A 15,177-nucleotide genomic window follows, 5' to 3' on the forward strand; every position below is an offset into this window, starting at 1 on the left:
ACGTCGTTAAAAAAAAAGACAATCCCCGGTACTGTGCTAAACTATTGCTAACTATGGAGGAAAACTACTTGGGCTATTGTGATGGGATATTAGTGGATGACAATGTATTAGGTACATGTAAAAATGGCAGGTGGAGACTCGCCACCTCACTTACTGGGCCCCCGGGAACCAGTCACTGAATAGCAACAAGAGGGCAACAGGGACATGAGCGGCTGAAGGGTGAGGACACCTCGGCGGACTTTAAACGCAGATTACGCGCTCCCTGTGCTTACCATGAGGCACCTACCCTCCGAGCAGGGCTACTAATCCTGCTCTAGCGACTCCACGCTGGACGGCCAAGCCAAGCCAGAGGCGTGAGACCTACCCCCGTCATAGTTCACTCCGACCGGCCGGAGATGGGGGACAGTATACTCTCCCTGGAGAACTCAGTATATATAGCCCCGCGGGGTCGCTACTCCCCGTCATCAGCCTCAGATGTCCTGCAGTGCCTATATCTCATTATTATTGTCGTTATTATCTCAAGAGCCTTTGTCCCAATTATGTTAGGGTCGACTTCCAGTCACGATGCAACTGAGTACCAGTATTTACAAGGAGCGACTGCCTATCTGACGTCCACAAACCGGTTACCCGCTCAACCCAACACCCCTTGGTAAGACTTACTGGCTTCTGACTACCCATAACGACTGCCAAGAATGTTCAATGACAGCCGGAACCTACAGTTTAACATCCCCTCCAAATAACGGTCATTGGTATCCAAAATATACGTAGAAAGTACATACGAACTTAGAAAAGTTGCATTGGCAGGCACTTGCCAGACCTGGAATCAAAGACGCACGCTCATACTTGAGAGATTGGTTCTCTACCCACTAAACCACCACGACTTTGTCATCTATTTAATGTTTTTTTACGCGGACTAATTAGAATCACTACTTTTATCCCTATGGTCACGTCTATTGCGGTTCAGTTCTCAGCGTTTTGTTTAGTCTGCTGTGCTTTTGCCGTTAAAGTACAAAAATTAAATATATGGAACGTTTCTAATGGTTATGCGTATTCCGTTGTTTTCAAGTCAACGGGCCCTTAAAATTCAATATCAGACTATTCAGATCTTTGATTTTGCTGACCCCGTAGTCGCTGGCATAAGGGACAGGATCCGCGTACGAAGTCGCGGGCAGAAGCTAGTATAAAATAAAAAGCCTTTATTGTTGAAATCCGATACAGAACTGTTTACAATCTACGTAACAGCGGTGAGGGAGTGTCAGACTCTTACTGACTGACTAAAAACCATCGTGTTCCGTCATAGGCCTTTTATGTACCAGGGCCGCGGTAACTCTTTCGAACAACCCGCAGCCCCGGCAGGATCCTCCCTTGGAAACCACTTCCCACACACAGATAAAAGAAGTCTTTCACTTTTGTAAATACAAAAGTTTGGTACTTTTTTTTTTTTTTTTTTTTTTTTTTTATCGACGTAAAATCATCAAATGACCCCTCCCGCTGTGGGTTAGCAGCGGTGAGGGAGTGTCAGACTCTTACTGACTAAAATCGTCGTGTTCCGTCATAGGCCTTTTATGTACCAGGGCCGCGGTATCTCTTTCGAACAACCCGCAGCCCCGGCAGGCCTTGGCCCTGCTGGGCCCCGCTGGGGTTGCTGTCTCTTTGAGGAGCGCGTGGAACAACGCGCGCCGTCGACACGGGTCTGTCGTCTAGGAAGACAGAGGGACGATGAGCCACCCGAACTCACCGCCCACAGACCCACGCCTACGGTGGCCGGGAGTCATCTCGCGACACCCGGCGCCCATGGTGTCTACCTGGTCCAGCGCGGCGGCCGGGATGAGAGGTGCGAACTCTCTGGCGTTCCGCCTCCTCCTTCTCGAGCATGACCGTTTCGCAGAAGGAGGCGACGGCATCCCATTCCCTCTCGCCCCGGACCATGGCCTGAACCAGGGCCGGACGCGAGAGGTCGCCGCCGCCCAAAGCCTCGACGAGGACCCGGCGGTGCCCTTCCCATGCGGGGCACACCTGGACTGTGTGGTCCACCGTGTCCTCGGGGCTGTCCGCACAATGGTGACACCCGGGCGCCTCCTCACGACCGATGCGGTGCAGGTACCTCCCGAAACAACCGTGTCCGGTGAGGACCTGCGTCATGCGGTACGTGAGGGCGCCGTGACTCCTCCCGAGCCACTCCTCAAAGAGGGGACTTACCGCCACGATGGTGGCGTGCCCAAAAGTTTGGTACTCAGATAGACTCTAAACTGTTACATATTTACAAATAGGTTAGGAACGTAACAGACAGACAAACAGACATATATTCTTTTACTTCCTATATAATGGAAATATATTAGAAGGAATGAACTTTTATTTCTCCTTTTTTACTTTAACAATCAGGGAATCGAATACAGGACCCACACGCAAGCTCCTTTCTCAAACAAGTTACCAAATTACTTCAAAAACTCTCAAAATACTTGCGGACCAGTTTAAATGACGCAAAAAAGTTGTTCCCGAATGGCCTGATGAGAAAATTACCATGTTTTAGAGCTCCTTCGGTTAATAAATGAAACCTTTTGTTTGGAGAACGAAATTAACGTTATAATTTTTATCCTGTAAGTACCAAACCACATACTTCCTTACTTACGGAAACTCTGTAAAGAGTCTGTCTTTTGTGAACACCAAAATTAAGTTCTATGTAACAGATAATCCCAAACCTCAATAACTGCGTACTTAATATCGTTATTAAAAATTAAATAAAAGCTCAAAATCTCACAAACTAAAACATAGTTTACAATAGTTTCGTAGGTATACTAGATAGGTACACATAAGTGCAATAACCTTTGTAAATATTCCTATTAATATAAAATAATAAAAAATACCACTGCAATAATATTTATTTTAAAAAACACCTACGTTCCCATAATATTACGCTTTTATAATACCTACAATACCTCTATAAATATACACGGAACCCGACTTACGCTCGGAGGTACAGTTAACAACAATTTTATTATAATAAATACTTGACATGACCAGGTGTCTGACTGTACTGAGAATGCTATTTTCCTGTTGCATCGCACGTTGACTTATGTTTAAAAAACATGGAATTTCCTTAAAATCGATGATTGTGTGATCGATGATTAAGGTATGTCTATGAAAAAAAAGGTGAAGGTTTTATTAGGAAGACTATGTTGTGTGTTTAATGTCCCTTATTAGAAATAACGTACTTTCCTCATCATCATACTCCGAGTTCTTTTCCGAGCTTTTTCCCGACACGTTACGGGTAGTCAGAAGCCAGTAAGTCTGACATCAGTCTACCAAGGGGTATTGGGTTGCCCGGGTAACTGGGTTGAGGAGGTCAGATAGGGCAGTCGCTCCTTGTAAAGCACTGGTACTCAGCTGAATCCGGTTAGACTGGAAGCCGACCCCAACATAGTTTGGAAAAAGGCTCGGAAGATGATAGTATAAATAACTACTGTGCCATCTTCTATTTTTACGTCCTTAATGAATTATTACCGATAAATTACTTCGTTAGTTACTCAGCTGTAATTATACAAAAAATGCATAAAAACATTGTCATTTTGACAATTAAAACAATCATTGTGGCTATTAACAGTACTATTTACTCGATTTATGATTCTTAGTAGTTAAATGTAGTAGTTTTTAGCCGACCTCAACATAGTTGGGAAAAGGCTAGGCAGATAATGATGATGACTTAATTTTTTAAGCTCATTCATCTAACAATTGAAAAACAATTGTATTTTTTTTCTTGTATAATTTGATGGAAAAATTACTGACAGACAAATCTTTTAGTCGACAGTTTGATCGGGCTATTAAAACAGTGTGGAAATCAATTGTAGTAGGTACCAGGGGCTCAATTCAGCTAATTTTATAATGTGTCTATAGGATATCAATTGAATCTAAATAGCAGTTTTAACTTTAGCGGGCATTCTTCATTTGAAAAATTCTTCACTGTTGGCAAGCTACACTATCCCGGTACGAGCAGTAGTTCCCACGGGACGCGAGTGAAACCGATCGCAGAAGCTAGTTGAAGATAAGTTAAAGCATTGTGGATTATCTACATACACTGATAAGTTACCCCTAGCTAATATCTTTATACGGATTATATCGTTTATTAATTTATTGACCTACTTAGGTCCTAGATTATGATAGTAAGAATCCGCCTTCTTTCGTATGCAAATCAATAAAATTAGATAGGCAGATACGTAAAGTGGAAAAGCCAATGTTTTTCTATCTATTTATTTAACTATTTATATACACAGTAAACACATGACGGAAGAAATAATAACATATAATAGTGAATAGGTATCTACGCTAGTATTATAAAGAGGAAAAAAAAATTTTTGATTGTAACAGATGAACCCAAAAACTATTGGACCGTTTAAAGAAAGTCTTACAATTTTAAAGCTACATTATCTGTGAGTAACATAGGCTATATTTTATTACGTTACGGGCAGTATTTCCCACGGGACGCGGGTGAAACCGCGGCAAAACGGCTAGTTCAAATGGCTCAGTTTATGGTTTTACAAAAAAAAATGCAACGTTGCTTAGATGTAATAAAGTGAATTGCTTGTGTTTGAGACTTAAATAGAAATTCAACATATTTTTTTCGTGTTGGTAGGCAATAGATTAGATTTTCCAAAAACAAGATCAATATTTCTTTCTTTCTAAAACAAGAAGCATATAAAGGCAAATTTTAATTTTGTGAAATTCACTGTTTGGCCTAAGCAGGTAATTTCTTGTTTGCATACTTTTATAGCAAAAAGAAGATAAAAGTTGATTTTGAGCGTGAGTATAAAATTACCTTTTAAAACTTTATGACCAATAAATTCGAAAAACATTTAACTACCAAATAATTTTAAACCACAATCTCTTTCACCATATTGCTATTTTACCTACCATGTTTATATTTTAGCCTAAATACATAACATTAAAAAACCACATTGACTCACACACTCATAAAAAATAATATTACAACGAACCTTTTTGGTAACCAATCCAAAACTCTTTTTCAATATTTTCGTCCGCGATTTTTATTTATAAAAAAAAATAACACTCGTATTATCTGTGGTTAAGATGGCGCGCGCGTCCGTTTCCCGCCAAATGTAAAGTCAGACTGTTTTATAGAGTTACAACACAGTTGAAAACGATTACAAATCGCACATATACACAGTTGATTTCACGCGCCAATTAAATTAAATAAGGCGTTATTTTATTACCAGTCGTATTCTGTTACCTAAGGTAACATATATTTCACCTAAGGTAACAATTTCTTAAAACTTATTTTTTTTAATATGACTTTTTACGTCCAAATTTCAAATCACTTAAACAGTTTTTTTAAGAAAAACGAATGTTTATGTTGTACATAAACTCGGGTCTAAGTTGTTAATCTTGACATGGTTTGGGGATGGATATGTTAAAAGAGTGTAGTTTTCTTTATGTTCAAATGATAGCCGCAATTTGCAAACATTAAAAATACCTATCAATAAAAGTGTTTTCATTTTCCTGCAATCAAAATAAAAACTTTTATGTCTCTAAAGAAATAAAGCATAAAAAAAACGCAATAAGAGTGGGTATTCTACACACTAAGCACTTTTTAGTCGGTCGACAGTTTGATACGTATGGCTATGCAAGTATAGGAGTGCGCACATAATATTAACCAGGTATTTGACCAGTATCAGATCAACTAAAATATTCGACTAAATTCACGACTTTTCTTAAAGAATAATTTTTTTCATCCCTCGGGGCCAAATGTCGGTCGACTGTTTAGTATGCACTGTACAGTGGGTTTAGCGATGATCCCAGAAGTTCAAATTACAATGCAAATTGACCGCCAGAATCAGGTTTTACTTTCGACGATTGCAAGTATTTGACTCACTTGAAGTTTTGACGTCATTTTCTTCACATTTGTAGAGGAAAATGTTTTGAGGAGACAGGGAAGAACTAATATACATACTTACATATTGAACTGTGGCCTTGATATACGTACAGTCAACTTCAGGTCAGTGGTAACAGTTTTCTAGGAAAATCGTACTATTGGGTAAAGGTGCATGACAGTTACCACTGATGTGCAGTCTACCGTACTTACTTACTGCTCTTTTCAAATAAGTTTGCCGGTATGAAGTTGGGCACAAACGTAACTGTGAAACAGTCCAAATGTAATTACCTAGTTTTAGAACGCTTTCCCGGGCTTCGTCGATGTCGCCGTCACTTCGGACTTTGGCTGCTGAAAACTGACTTAATTTTATGATTTATCTCACAACAGTGGGTGAAAGTTTTAGATATAAGCCCTACCTACCTACACTGCAAAACACTTGTAAAACACTGGTACTCAGCTACATCCGGCTAGACTGGAAGTCGACCCCAAGATAGTTGGGAAAAGGCTCGGAAGATGATGATGTTTCGACCAGCATTAAAAAAAGCTACTGATATTAAAACTATACAGTAGGAATCTACACACTTACGTAGGTGCATACTTAACTAGAGGGAAATAAAGTTGACATTATCACATGTAATTTCTCATAGCATTGCAATGGTATATAAACAAAAACATATAGGTACGTTTTCCCTATAATATACTTATTTGCCCACAATATTTAATGATTGTTATTCATAAATAGACTAGTTTCCGCCCGCGGCTTCGCCCGCGTAGAGTTCGGTTATATCGCGTTTTCAAGAGAATTCTTCAAAAGACCGGAATAAAAACTATCCTATGTTTTTTTCTCAAGGTCAACTCTATCTCTGTAGGTACCAAATTTAATTAAAATCAGTTCAGTGGTTTAGACGTGAAAGCGTAACAGACAGACAGACAGACAGACAGAGTCACTTCCGTATTTATAATATTAGTAGGGACTAGTAGAGATTATTAAACCATAAATAATTAGTAACACAAGAATTAATGAGCAAAGTTTACCTACGTCAGTTCTTTGAGAATTCCACAAATTAATAATTACAATGTGTAAATTATATAGTGTAAATAATGATGCCTTTTTGCAATACATATTCTATTCTTTTATTTTACATTGTTTTTTTTTGTCCCAAAGGGTCTATGACATAATGTCTAGTGCTACTTAGTCATCATCCTGCGAGCCTTTTTCCCAACTATGTTGGGGTCGGCTTCCAGTCTAACCGGATGTAGCTGAGTACCAGTGTTTTACAAGGAGTGACTGCCTATCTGACCTCTTCAACCCAGTTGCCCGGGCAACCCGATACCCCTTGGTTAGACTGGCGTCAGACTTACTGGCTTCTGACTACCCGTAACGACTGCCAAGGATGTTCAATGTCAGCCGCGAGTTTTTTCTCTACTCTCTAGTAAGTCTAATGCTACTTAGTAAAGACGGTTATTTTAAAATTATAAGCAGACACTCTAATTCTATTTATTAGGTATCAGATGGCAGACAAAAGATGTAAACTGAAATGGTTCGCAGAGAAAGTTAGAAATTACTATCATTTGTTGTGGTTGAATTGACCACATAGTGTCCGTCCGCATAGTGTAATTTTACAATCGCTGTCTACAATAATACTTACTCGTACAACCTATAGATAGTCGTAGTCCGCCTTTTCACTGACTGGGGCCCGATTCTGCTAAGTTAATCATGTCAAAATTGAATCGCAATAGCAGTTTTAACCTTAGCGGGCATTCTGCAAATAATATAAACCCAATCGACGATTGGCAATCGTATTCCAATGACATTTCATTGGTTTGCGACTGGTCTGCCATTTGGTCTGTAAGGTATAAAGAGAAACGAAACAGCGAAAAAGATATGTCAGTTCGGTAGCATAGAACTTTTAGAAACCTTGAGAACTAAGTGGAAGGCCCCTGTAGACGCAGAAATTGCCACTCTTTCTTTAACTACCTATGGTTAATCTGCACTGGTAGTCTGTACGCTGAAACTCTTTTGCATTCCAAATTAGGCATAATACTTATAGCTAGAACGTTTAACCTCTATAAAAACTGGTAAAGAACATAGGTTCTATGCAAATAAATGTTTCTTTCTTTCTCGTTCGATGTTTTCAGAACATTGCCTCCAGCCACATGATGACGAGTTTGTTCAACATTGACTCTGAATGATTGCTTGTTGATATTACCCCGTGTGAACGCCATTGTTCGACAATATTGCTTATGTTTAGCACTTTGCCATGTTTTGCGGTTCATTGGCACTGCTTACCGTCTTTGGAGCACGTTTTGTTACGATTTTATTCTTTGCAGCGTTACGTGGGAACTACTTCCCACACATGGATAGAAATAACCTATAGCCTTTCTCGATAAAAGGACTGTCTAACACTGAAAGAATATTTCAAATTGGACTAGTAGTTCCTGAGATGTGCTCGTTCTAACAACGAAATTTTTTATAATATGCAAACCTCGCGAAAGATATATCGGTGAAACGCAAAGAGCTTCAGAAAGAATATGGCTGGTTGTAAGTCTGCATCTGTCTTCTTTTAGCTCCGCCTACAGTGGATGAAGGTCGTTTCAGAATTCCTTAAATTAAAACAGGATCAAAACTGGCATGTACCGGCAAAGAATCGGTTCATCTATTTCGGAGGTACTGTAACGTCGTTAGGTACGGGTAATCAGAAGCCAGAAAGTCGGACAAAACGAGTCTTAGTCTTACCCAAGGGGTATTGGGTTGCCCGGGTAACTAGGTTGAAGTCAGATAGGCAGTCGCTGCATGTGAAACACTGGTACTCAGCTGCATCCGGTTAGCCTGGAAGCCGACCCCATCATAGTTGGGAAAAGGCAAAGCGGATAATGATTATCTCAATTACTAATTACCTATCTACATACTTATTATTGATAGGTACACAACTATAAGTAACTGGTATTTGAGTATAGTTCTAATGATACTATAGTTTTTGTGCCTAATTTAACTTTATACATAATTATACCTACAAGGCATGTTTTACTAGTGGGTGTTATAGTAAAAAGAGTTTTTTACCAGAGTAGAAAAGTAAAAAAAATATTGTAGGATATCTAATCAGGCATGTATGTTTTACTCCCACATCTTTAGAGGTCGTATACCTCAGTTTTTAGGGTTCCGTACGGTCCGTACCCAAAGGGTAAAACGGGACCCTATTGTTTTCGCTCCTCTGTTCGTCCGTCCGTCTGTCATCAGCCTGTATCTCATGAACCGTGATATTTAGAGAGTTCACATTTTCGCAGATAATTTATCTATTTCTGTTGCTTCTATAACAACAAATACCAAAAACTAAACTAAAATTAATATTTTGGGGGGCTCTTATAAAACAAACGTGAGTTTTGCTCTTTTTCGCTCGATATCGATAACGGCAACATATAGATGCGCTTTTATAAATAATGATACGGAACCCTTTCTGCGCGAGTCCGACTCGCACTTGGCCGGTTTTTAAAGTACAGATGCCGCCTTACCACTCCCTAACTCCAGGTTCCTTTTTTGCTCCTTCTTTTTCTTGCCTTGGTCCCAATTATATTTTGGGACTTCCGCTTCCATTTTTCCCTGTCACTCGTCAAACTGACACTCACTTCTTATTCATGTCATATTTCAGGCAATCCATCCATCTTTTCTTAGGTTGCTGTTTGCTTATACATTATAAAAAAAAAAAAAAAACATGTTCTTGCCCTGCCCTTATGACGTTAAATAAACGAAATGATGCTTTCTTAGAAGGTTATATCGGTTTAAAGGTTTCGTGAGTTAAAACAGACATACAAGTCTATCAATCAAAGCAGTGGATGATAGTTGGTCACTCAATGGGTACCTATTAATCAAAGCAGTGGAGTCACTCACAGCCTGAGAGTTTCAAATTAGCAAAGATCTACGAAGTTGCTGTGTAGTGGACTTCCTTGGTTGATGTTGGAAAGTAGATAATTCTCTCATTTTTAGGGTTCTGTATCCCTATTGTTTTTTTGGTTTTTATATTCTAACTTACTATTTCCCGCAGTTCCGTATGCAAAAAGGATTCATCCATAACAATTATTTTTAATATTGCAAAGGTTCCTAGGTCGAGATAGTCAAATAGGCAGTCGTTCCATGTGGCTCACGGGTAGGTACTCAGCTGCATCCGGATAGACTGGAAGCCGACCCCAACATTGTTGGGAAAGGCTAGGCAGATGATGTTCCCCCCGATTCCACCCGTGTAAGCGAAGAACTATTTCCTGCACGTGAATAAAAAAGTAGCCTATATATTATAAGCTGTAGATAGTAACACAGATTCCTTAATATAGTACTCACTACTCTGTCAAGTGAAAGAATAACAATATTACCAACATACGCAACCCGTATTTCTACATAAAATCTATTGTTTTTACCTAAGTACTTAAGTATTTAGTTTCTGTGACAATTATTATCAACAATTCACTCAGTTACCGATTATTATCTATCGACAAAGATAATAAATACTTAATAAATTATATTAAAACTACGTATTGTCCAACTACGTAATTATGCAAGGAGATAGTTTGATATCTCTCAAGGTAAATGAGGGGCCAATACCCTTGGCAACAATAGATTTATTATAGTTTACGTCAAATTACTTATCTGTTTAGTAGTTGCCGAGGTTTATTGCGAATAGAGTGACAGACATATCACTAGTTTGTTATTTAGTAAAATAAAGAAAGAATTCCATATCCATCTTTATCTATAAGGCAATCTTTTTAAGGTTTCATACGCAAAGATTAAAATACTTAGCTGTCACCAGGCTGTATTTTATAAACAGTGATAGTTGATGTATTAATGTTACTGTTATGACAACCACGGCTGAAAACAAAAAATAATGCTCAAGGGGTCTCTCATACGACAAACGCGATATTTTTTATTCTACTTTAGCGTCATCATCATCTGCCGAGTCTTTCCCCAACTATGTTAGGATCGGCTTTCAGTCTTAGCGGATGCAGTTGAGTACCAGTGTTTTACAAGGAGCAACTGTCAATTTGACCTCCTCTACCCAGTTACCATGGAAACCCAATATCCTTTGATAAGACTGGTTGTCAGACTTACTGGCGTCTGACTACCCGTAACGAATGCCAAAGACGTTCCAATGAAGGAAACTGGCAAGGTATCGAAGAAATAATAATACAATTTTATTCAATTAATGATTTTATTAACATAACATCTAAGGAATGTAGAGTGCTCATTACACAAAAACAGTTAACACGTAAAAACAAATACCAACATAATTCCTCTATGATTTTAAATCCACAATTATTTTAACAATCATAAGAATTTTTAATTATACCAATATTAGTACGATTACATAGATATGCGATATATTGCTTGTTACAAATATTTCAAAGAAAAACAGCAATGATTACGTAATCGAATGTCATATATATGACAACTGATTACATGATTACATTATTTTTTTGCTATCCACATAGGATTAATGTTTTTAACATGGCATAAACGTTTTAACAATTTGTAACATTTACATAAAGTTTAATTTATGACACGTCTTTTTTTATATATAAATAGTTTTTTAATATTTTTATGATTAGCTTCTATACAGTGCTTATTAGGCATAGCATGTTATTAATCTGAGCATATATTACTTATCAAGCATTTTTTAAATATTCCTGTCTTTGCGAATATTGATTACAAGACAAAAATAGATGTTTTTGAAAATACTCGCTAAGTAATATCTATTTCATTTATATCTTGGTTTAAGCGCCTGTTAATATCGCCCCAAATTAAATTCCTGCAATATATCTAATTATTTACTTGTTTTAGAAACTTTCGCAGATAGTTGCTCGTTTTAATAATTATTTTTAACCAAAAGGGCTGCATTTTTAGATAATATTAGATTGCCACGCGATCAGCTTCTAGCAAGTCTGCAATAGTTAATTTTCAATATTCATTACATATAAATAACATTTTTTAATTAATAATGATCCATTCAAAGATAAATTCCATAAATATTTTGTCTTTGAATGACACAACAATTTCAATCAATTGACGAATAATATTTTTAATACATTACATTTGGAAAGAATTTAATAAACTCGAATAGTTTCAACTTGAGCACCTAATAAATATAATTTTAAGTATATACAACACAACATAAATATATATTTCTCTATATTTTTAATACATTAAGTACAACAAGGAGATATTATTACATATATTTGTCTACATTTTTTTAAGCTATACGACAATTTGCTAGGAAAAAATTCTGATATACACCTGTCGTATGCATAACAAATAAATAAATAATAACAATTACATACAAAATACTGATTTTACAAAATCTTCTATTTAAGTACTTAGTGCCTGCTTTTGCTATAATGTTCTATTTCAAAACTACATTCATAATAAATTGTTTTACCTCTATTATTATCTTAATAACCGCGGTTTTAATATGGAAACAATACTACAAACAATAAGGAACTATAGATAAGTAAAAAATGGAATGTCAAAACTTAAGGGTACAAGTTCTGTTAGTCTGCAAATGCCATAATTTCGTGTCTATAAAAGTTCTTGCCTTCTTTTTGAGACTACAGTAGTAAGAACTCATAGAAATGTCTCCTTCTCACTAAAAACTTTTTTTTTTCAATCATACCAGAAATTACCACTGTCGTAAGGTTAACAAGTTTTGATTTGATTTTATAGACACTCAATCAAGACGTATTCTAACAGAAAACCCAATAATAACTTAAATTATTCACATTTGTTTTATATAAAGCATTTATTATTTTACGCAATCAAAACTTCGTAAGAAAATGGTGGAAAAAAGTTTACATAATTATAATATAATAAATACAAGCTTCGAAAGCACCTAGCGCAAATGGTAACACTGTTTATTTTCTAAATTATCTCTAAGTTACATACTTATTGAGTCCACATACTTCAATATTTTGGAAAGTCGTATAAATATTTTTTCTTGAAATTTTTGCAAAAATCAAAAGTCAGGTAATTAAAAATCATTTTAATTGCAAAAAGCCCTATTAACTCTGATTTATCATAAAGCTTTTGCCAATTGAAATATCCATATTTGTATGTATGTATTGGTTTATATTTTGATATTTTTACAACTTTCCAAAAACCAACTATAATTTCTCTATACAACAATAATTCTAATAAACTTTTATTTACTATAAATAACATTATTTTAAACACAATGGAATGACACTAAACGTTTGTCAAAAAAGTCGCTGCAGACATTATTATATTTTTTCTATTCATACAGCGCTTTTTACAACAAATTGATATTAAATTCACCACAATTTTACCACATTATGTATATTAAATATCTTTGTATACAAATAAGATTTTTATTCACGACGAACACAGATTTTAGAAGCACTATTCGCTTATTTATTTTGCTAAAATGTCGGCAGTACGCATTTTAATTTACATGCTATGAAGTATTTATTTAAACCAGTACAGACGAGACACGATACCCGTAATACGGGTGAAATATGTTTTGTACACTACAACTTACATAATTGTTAACACCTTATGTAAAACCATATTTCAAGCAAATAAATGATTTATTATTATTATTATGACAAAGATTATACATTATACGAAATAGTCTCAGGTTTCTTTTAGCTATTATATACTTCAATTTATTAAAAAATAAAGTTTTCATAAATCAGCCAATCCGCTGTCTCCTTTGAAGAGTGTATGTAATACTGGGTCAAAAAAACATATTTTTGATATCATTTAACAATATTCCAAGCATTTAATCGTTTGTAGTACTGAATACGACAAAAGATTACCAAACATAAGTTAGTTTTAGTCGTCCGAACTGGCCTATGTAATAATTATAGCCATCAATTGTGGCCTTACTTGCGCAAATACATTTATTTATTTACTTGACAATATACTCATATCGAATAAATTGCCTTAATTTTTTACAAGTAAACAACATTACAATTTTTAATAATATATGTTTTTTTTTTACTTTTTTTAGGAATACTCAGAGTAAGACTTATGATCATGTTGGGGTCGGCTTCCAGTCTAACCGGATGCGGTTGAGGACAAGGAGCGACTGCCTATCTGACCTCCTTAACCCATTTACTCGGGCAACCCGATACCCCTTGGTAAGACTGGTTGTCAGACTTATAGTTATCGGCACGGATATTGAGCTCTCTGCGGAAGAGTGGGGATCGATTTGAGCACTGTACACATAAGGCAATAAACCAATAAATCGCTTCTGCGCAGGTGAAGGTCAGGGCTCAATATCCGTGCCGATAACTATACTGGCTTCTGACTACCCGTAACGACTCAGAAAAAAAACTGCCACATATTTTTAAAGTAATTTAAATACTGTGTTTATTGAGAATAATATTTCAAAAGTGGTTTCGAAAAGTGGTGAGTAATTTGAACTAATCAGTTTAAGTAACAAAAACCTTTGTAAGAAGTACAATAAAAAATGTATAAACCTTAATTTAAAACTAGAAAATAACTTCGTTGATTAAAAACTTATTTTACAAAGGAAATGGCTGAGATAGACTGCGTTTTGGAAAAAATATAATAACTCAACATTTTATAATTGACTTTGGTGACTAAAGATTTTCGATGTTTAGTTTTTTTTTTTCAAAAGGAAGACTAATTTTGGGAAGCATTTCATGAACAAGAGATTTTGGAAATTTATTTTTGTAAATACATACATAGAACCCCCCAGGCTACATTAATCAGCCATGTTTATGCACACAAAGTTTGACTCACACGGGAATCGAACTCCCGACCTTAGTGTGGCAGGCAGATACACTAACTACTATGCCGTATGGTCATCATTTCCATATATTTTTTTTTTGTCATATCTCAGCGCAGAAAACATTAAAAAATGTATTGAAAAGTAATTATAGTTCGTTTACAAATGTAAAACCCTTCCGTATGTCACTTACAGTAATTTCTTAGAACCCCTTCCGAGTCACGGAAGTTACATTACTTTACTTTTATGGAAGCAGCTTACAAATGTAAAGTCGGTGTAATATTATATTTCTGCGTCATCTAAGATATTTAAGCACTAATGGTTTCTATTCATTGGTGATTTATTTTGCTATATGATAATTATTATTATTGAAATTGTCGGATTAATTATACTTGATGATATAAGAATAAATATAATTTAAGAATTACAACTATTTTTCTACCGAAATCAAATCATACTTTTATTCCCAAAAAAATGGAGAAATAAATCACAGCTTTTATGGAATGTTAAGTGTGAAAAAACCATCATTATCTGCCGAAC

The 15,177-nt window shown here is 36.1% G+C and overlaps 1 protein-coding gene across 1 annotated transcript in view; it reads right to left on the bottom strand.

Annotated features, from left to right (window-relative positions):
• The window catches only part of LOC124643396 (solute carrier family 28 member 3-like), a 42,667-nt gene extending 37,545 nt beyond the window's left edge, over window positions 1–5,122 (bottom strand). Inside the window, exon 1 of the mRNA XM_047182378.1 lies at window positions 4,989–5,122. The gene's annotated coding sequence lies outside the window, so the exon portion shown is untranslated. The remainder of the gene's footprint in view (window positions 1–4,988) is intronic.
• Between the last annotated feature and the right edge of the window lie 10,055 nt (window positions 5,123–15,177).

This window comes from Helicoverpa zea, chromosome 27 (assembly GCF_022581195.2).
Source record: "Helicoverpa zea isolate HzStark_Cry1AcR chromosome 27, ilHelZeax1.1, whole genome shotgun sequence".
Lineage (NCBI taxonomy): Eukaryota > Metazoa > Arthropoda > Insecta > Lepidoptera > Noctuidae > Helicoverpa > Helicoverpa zea.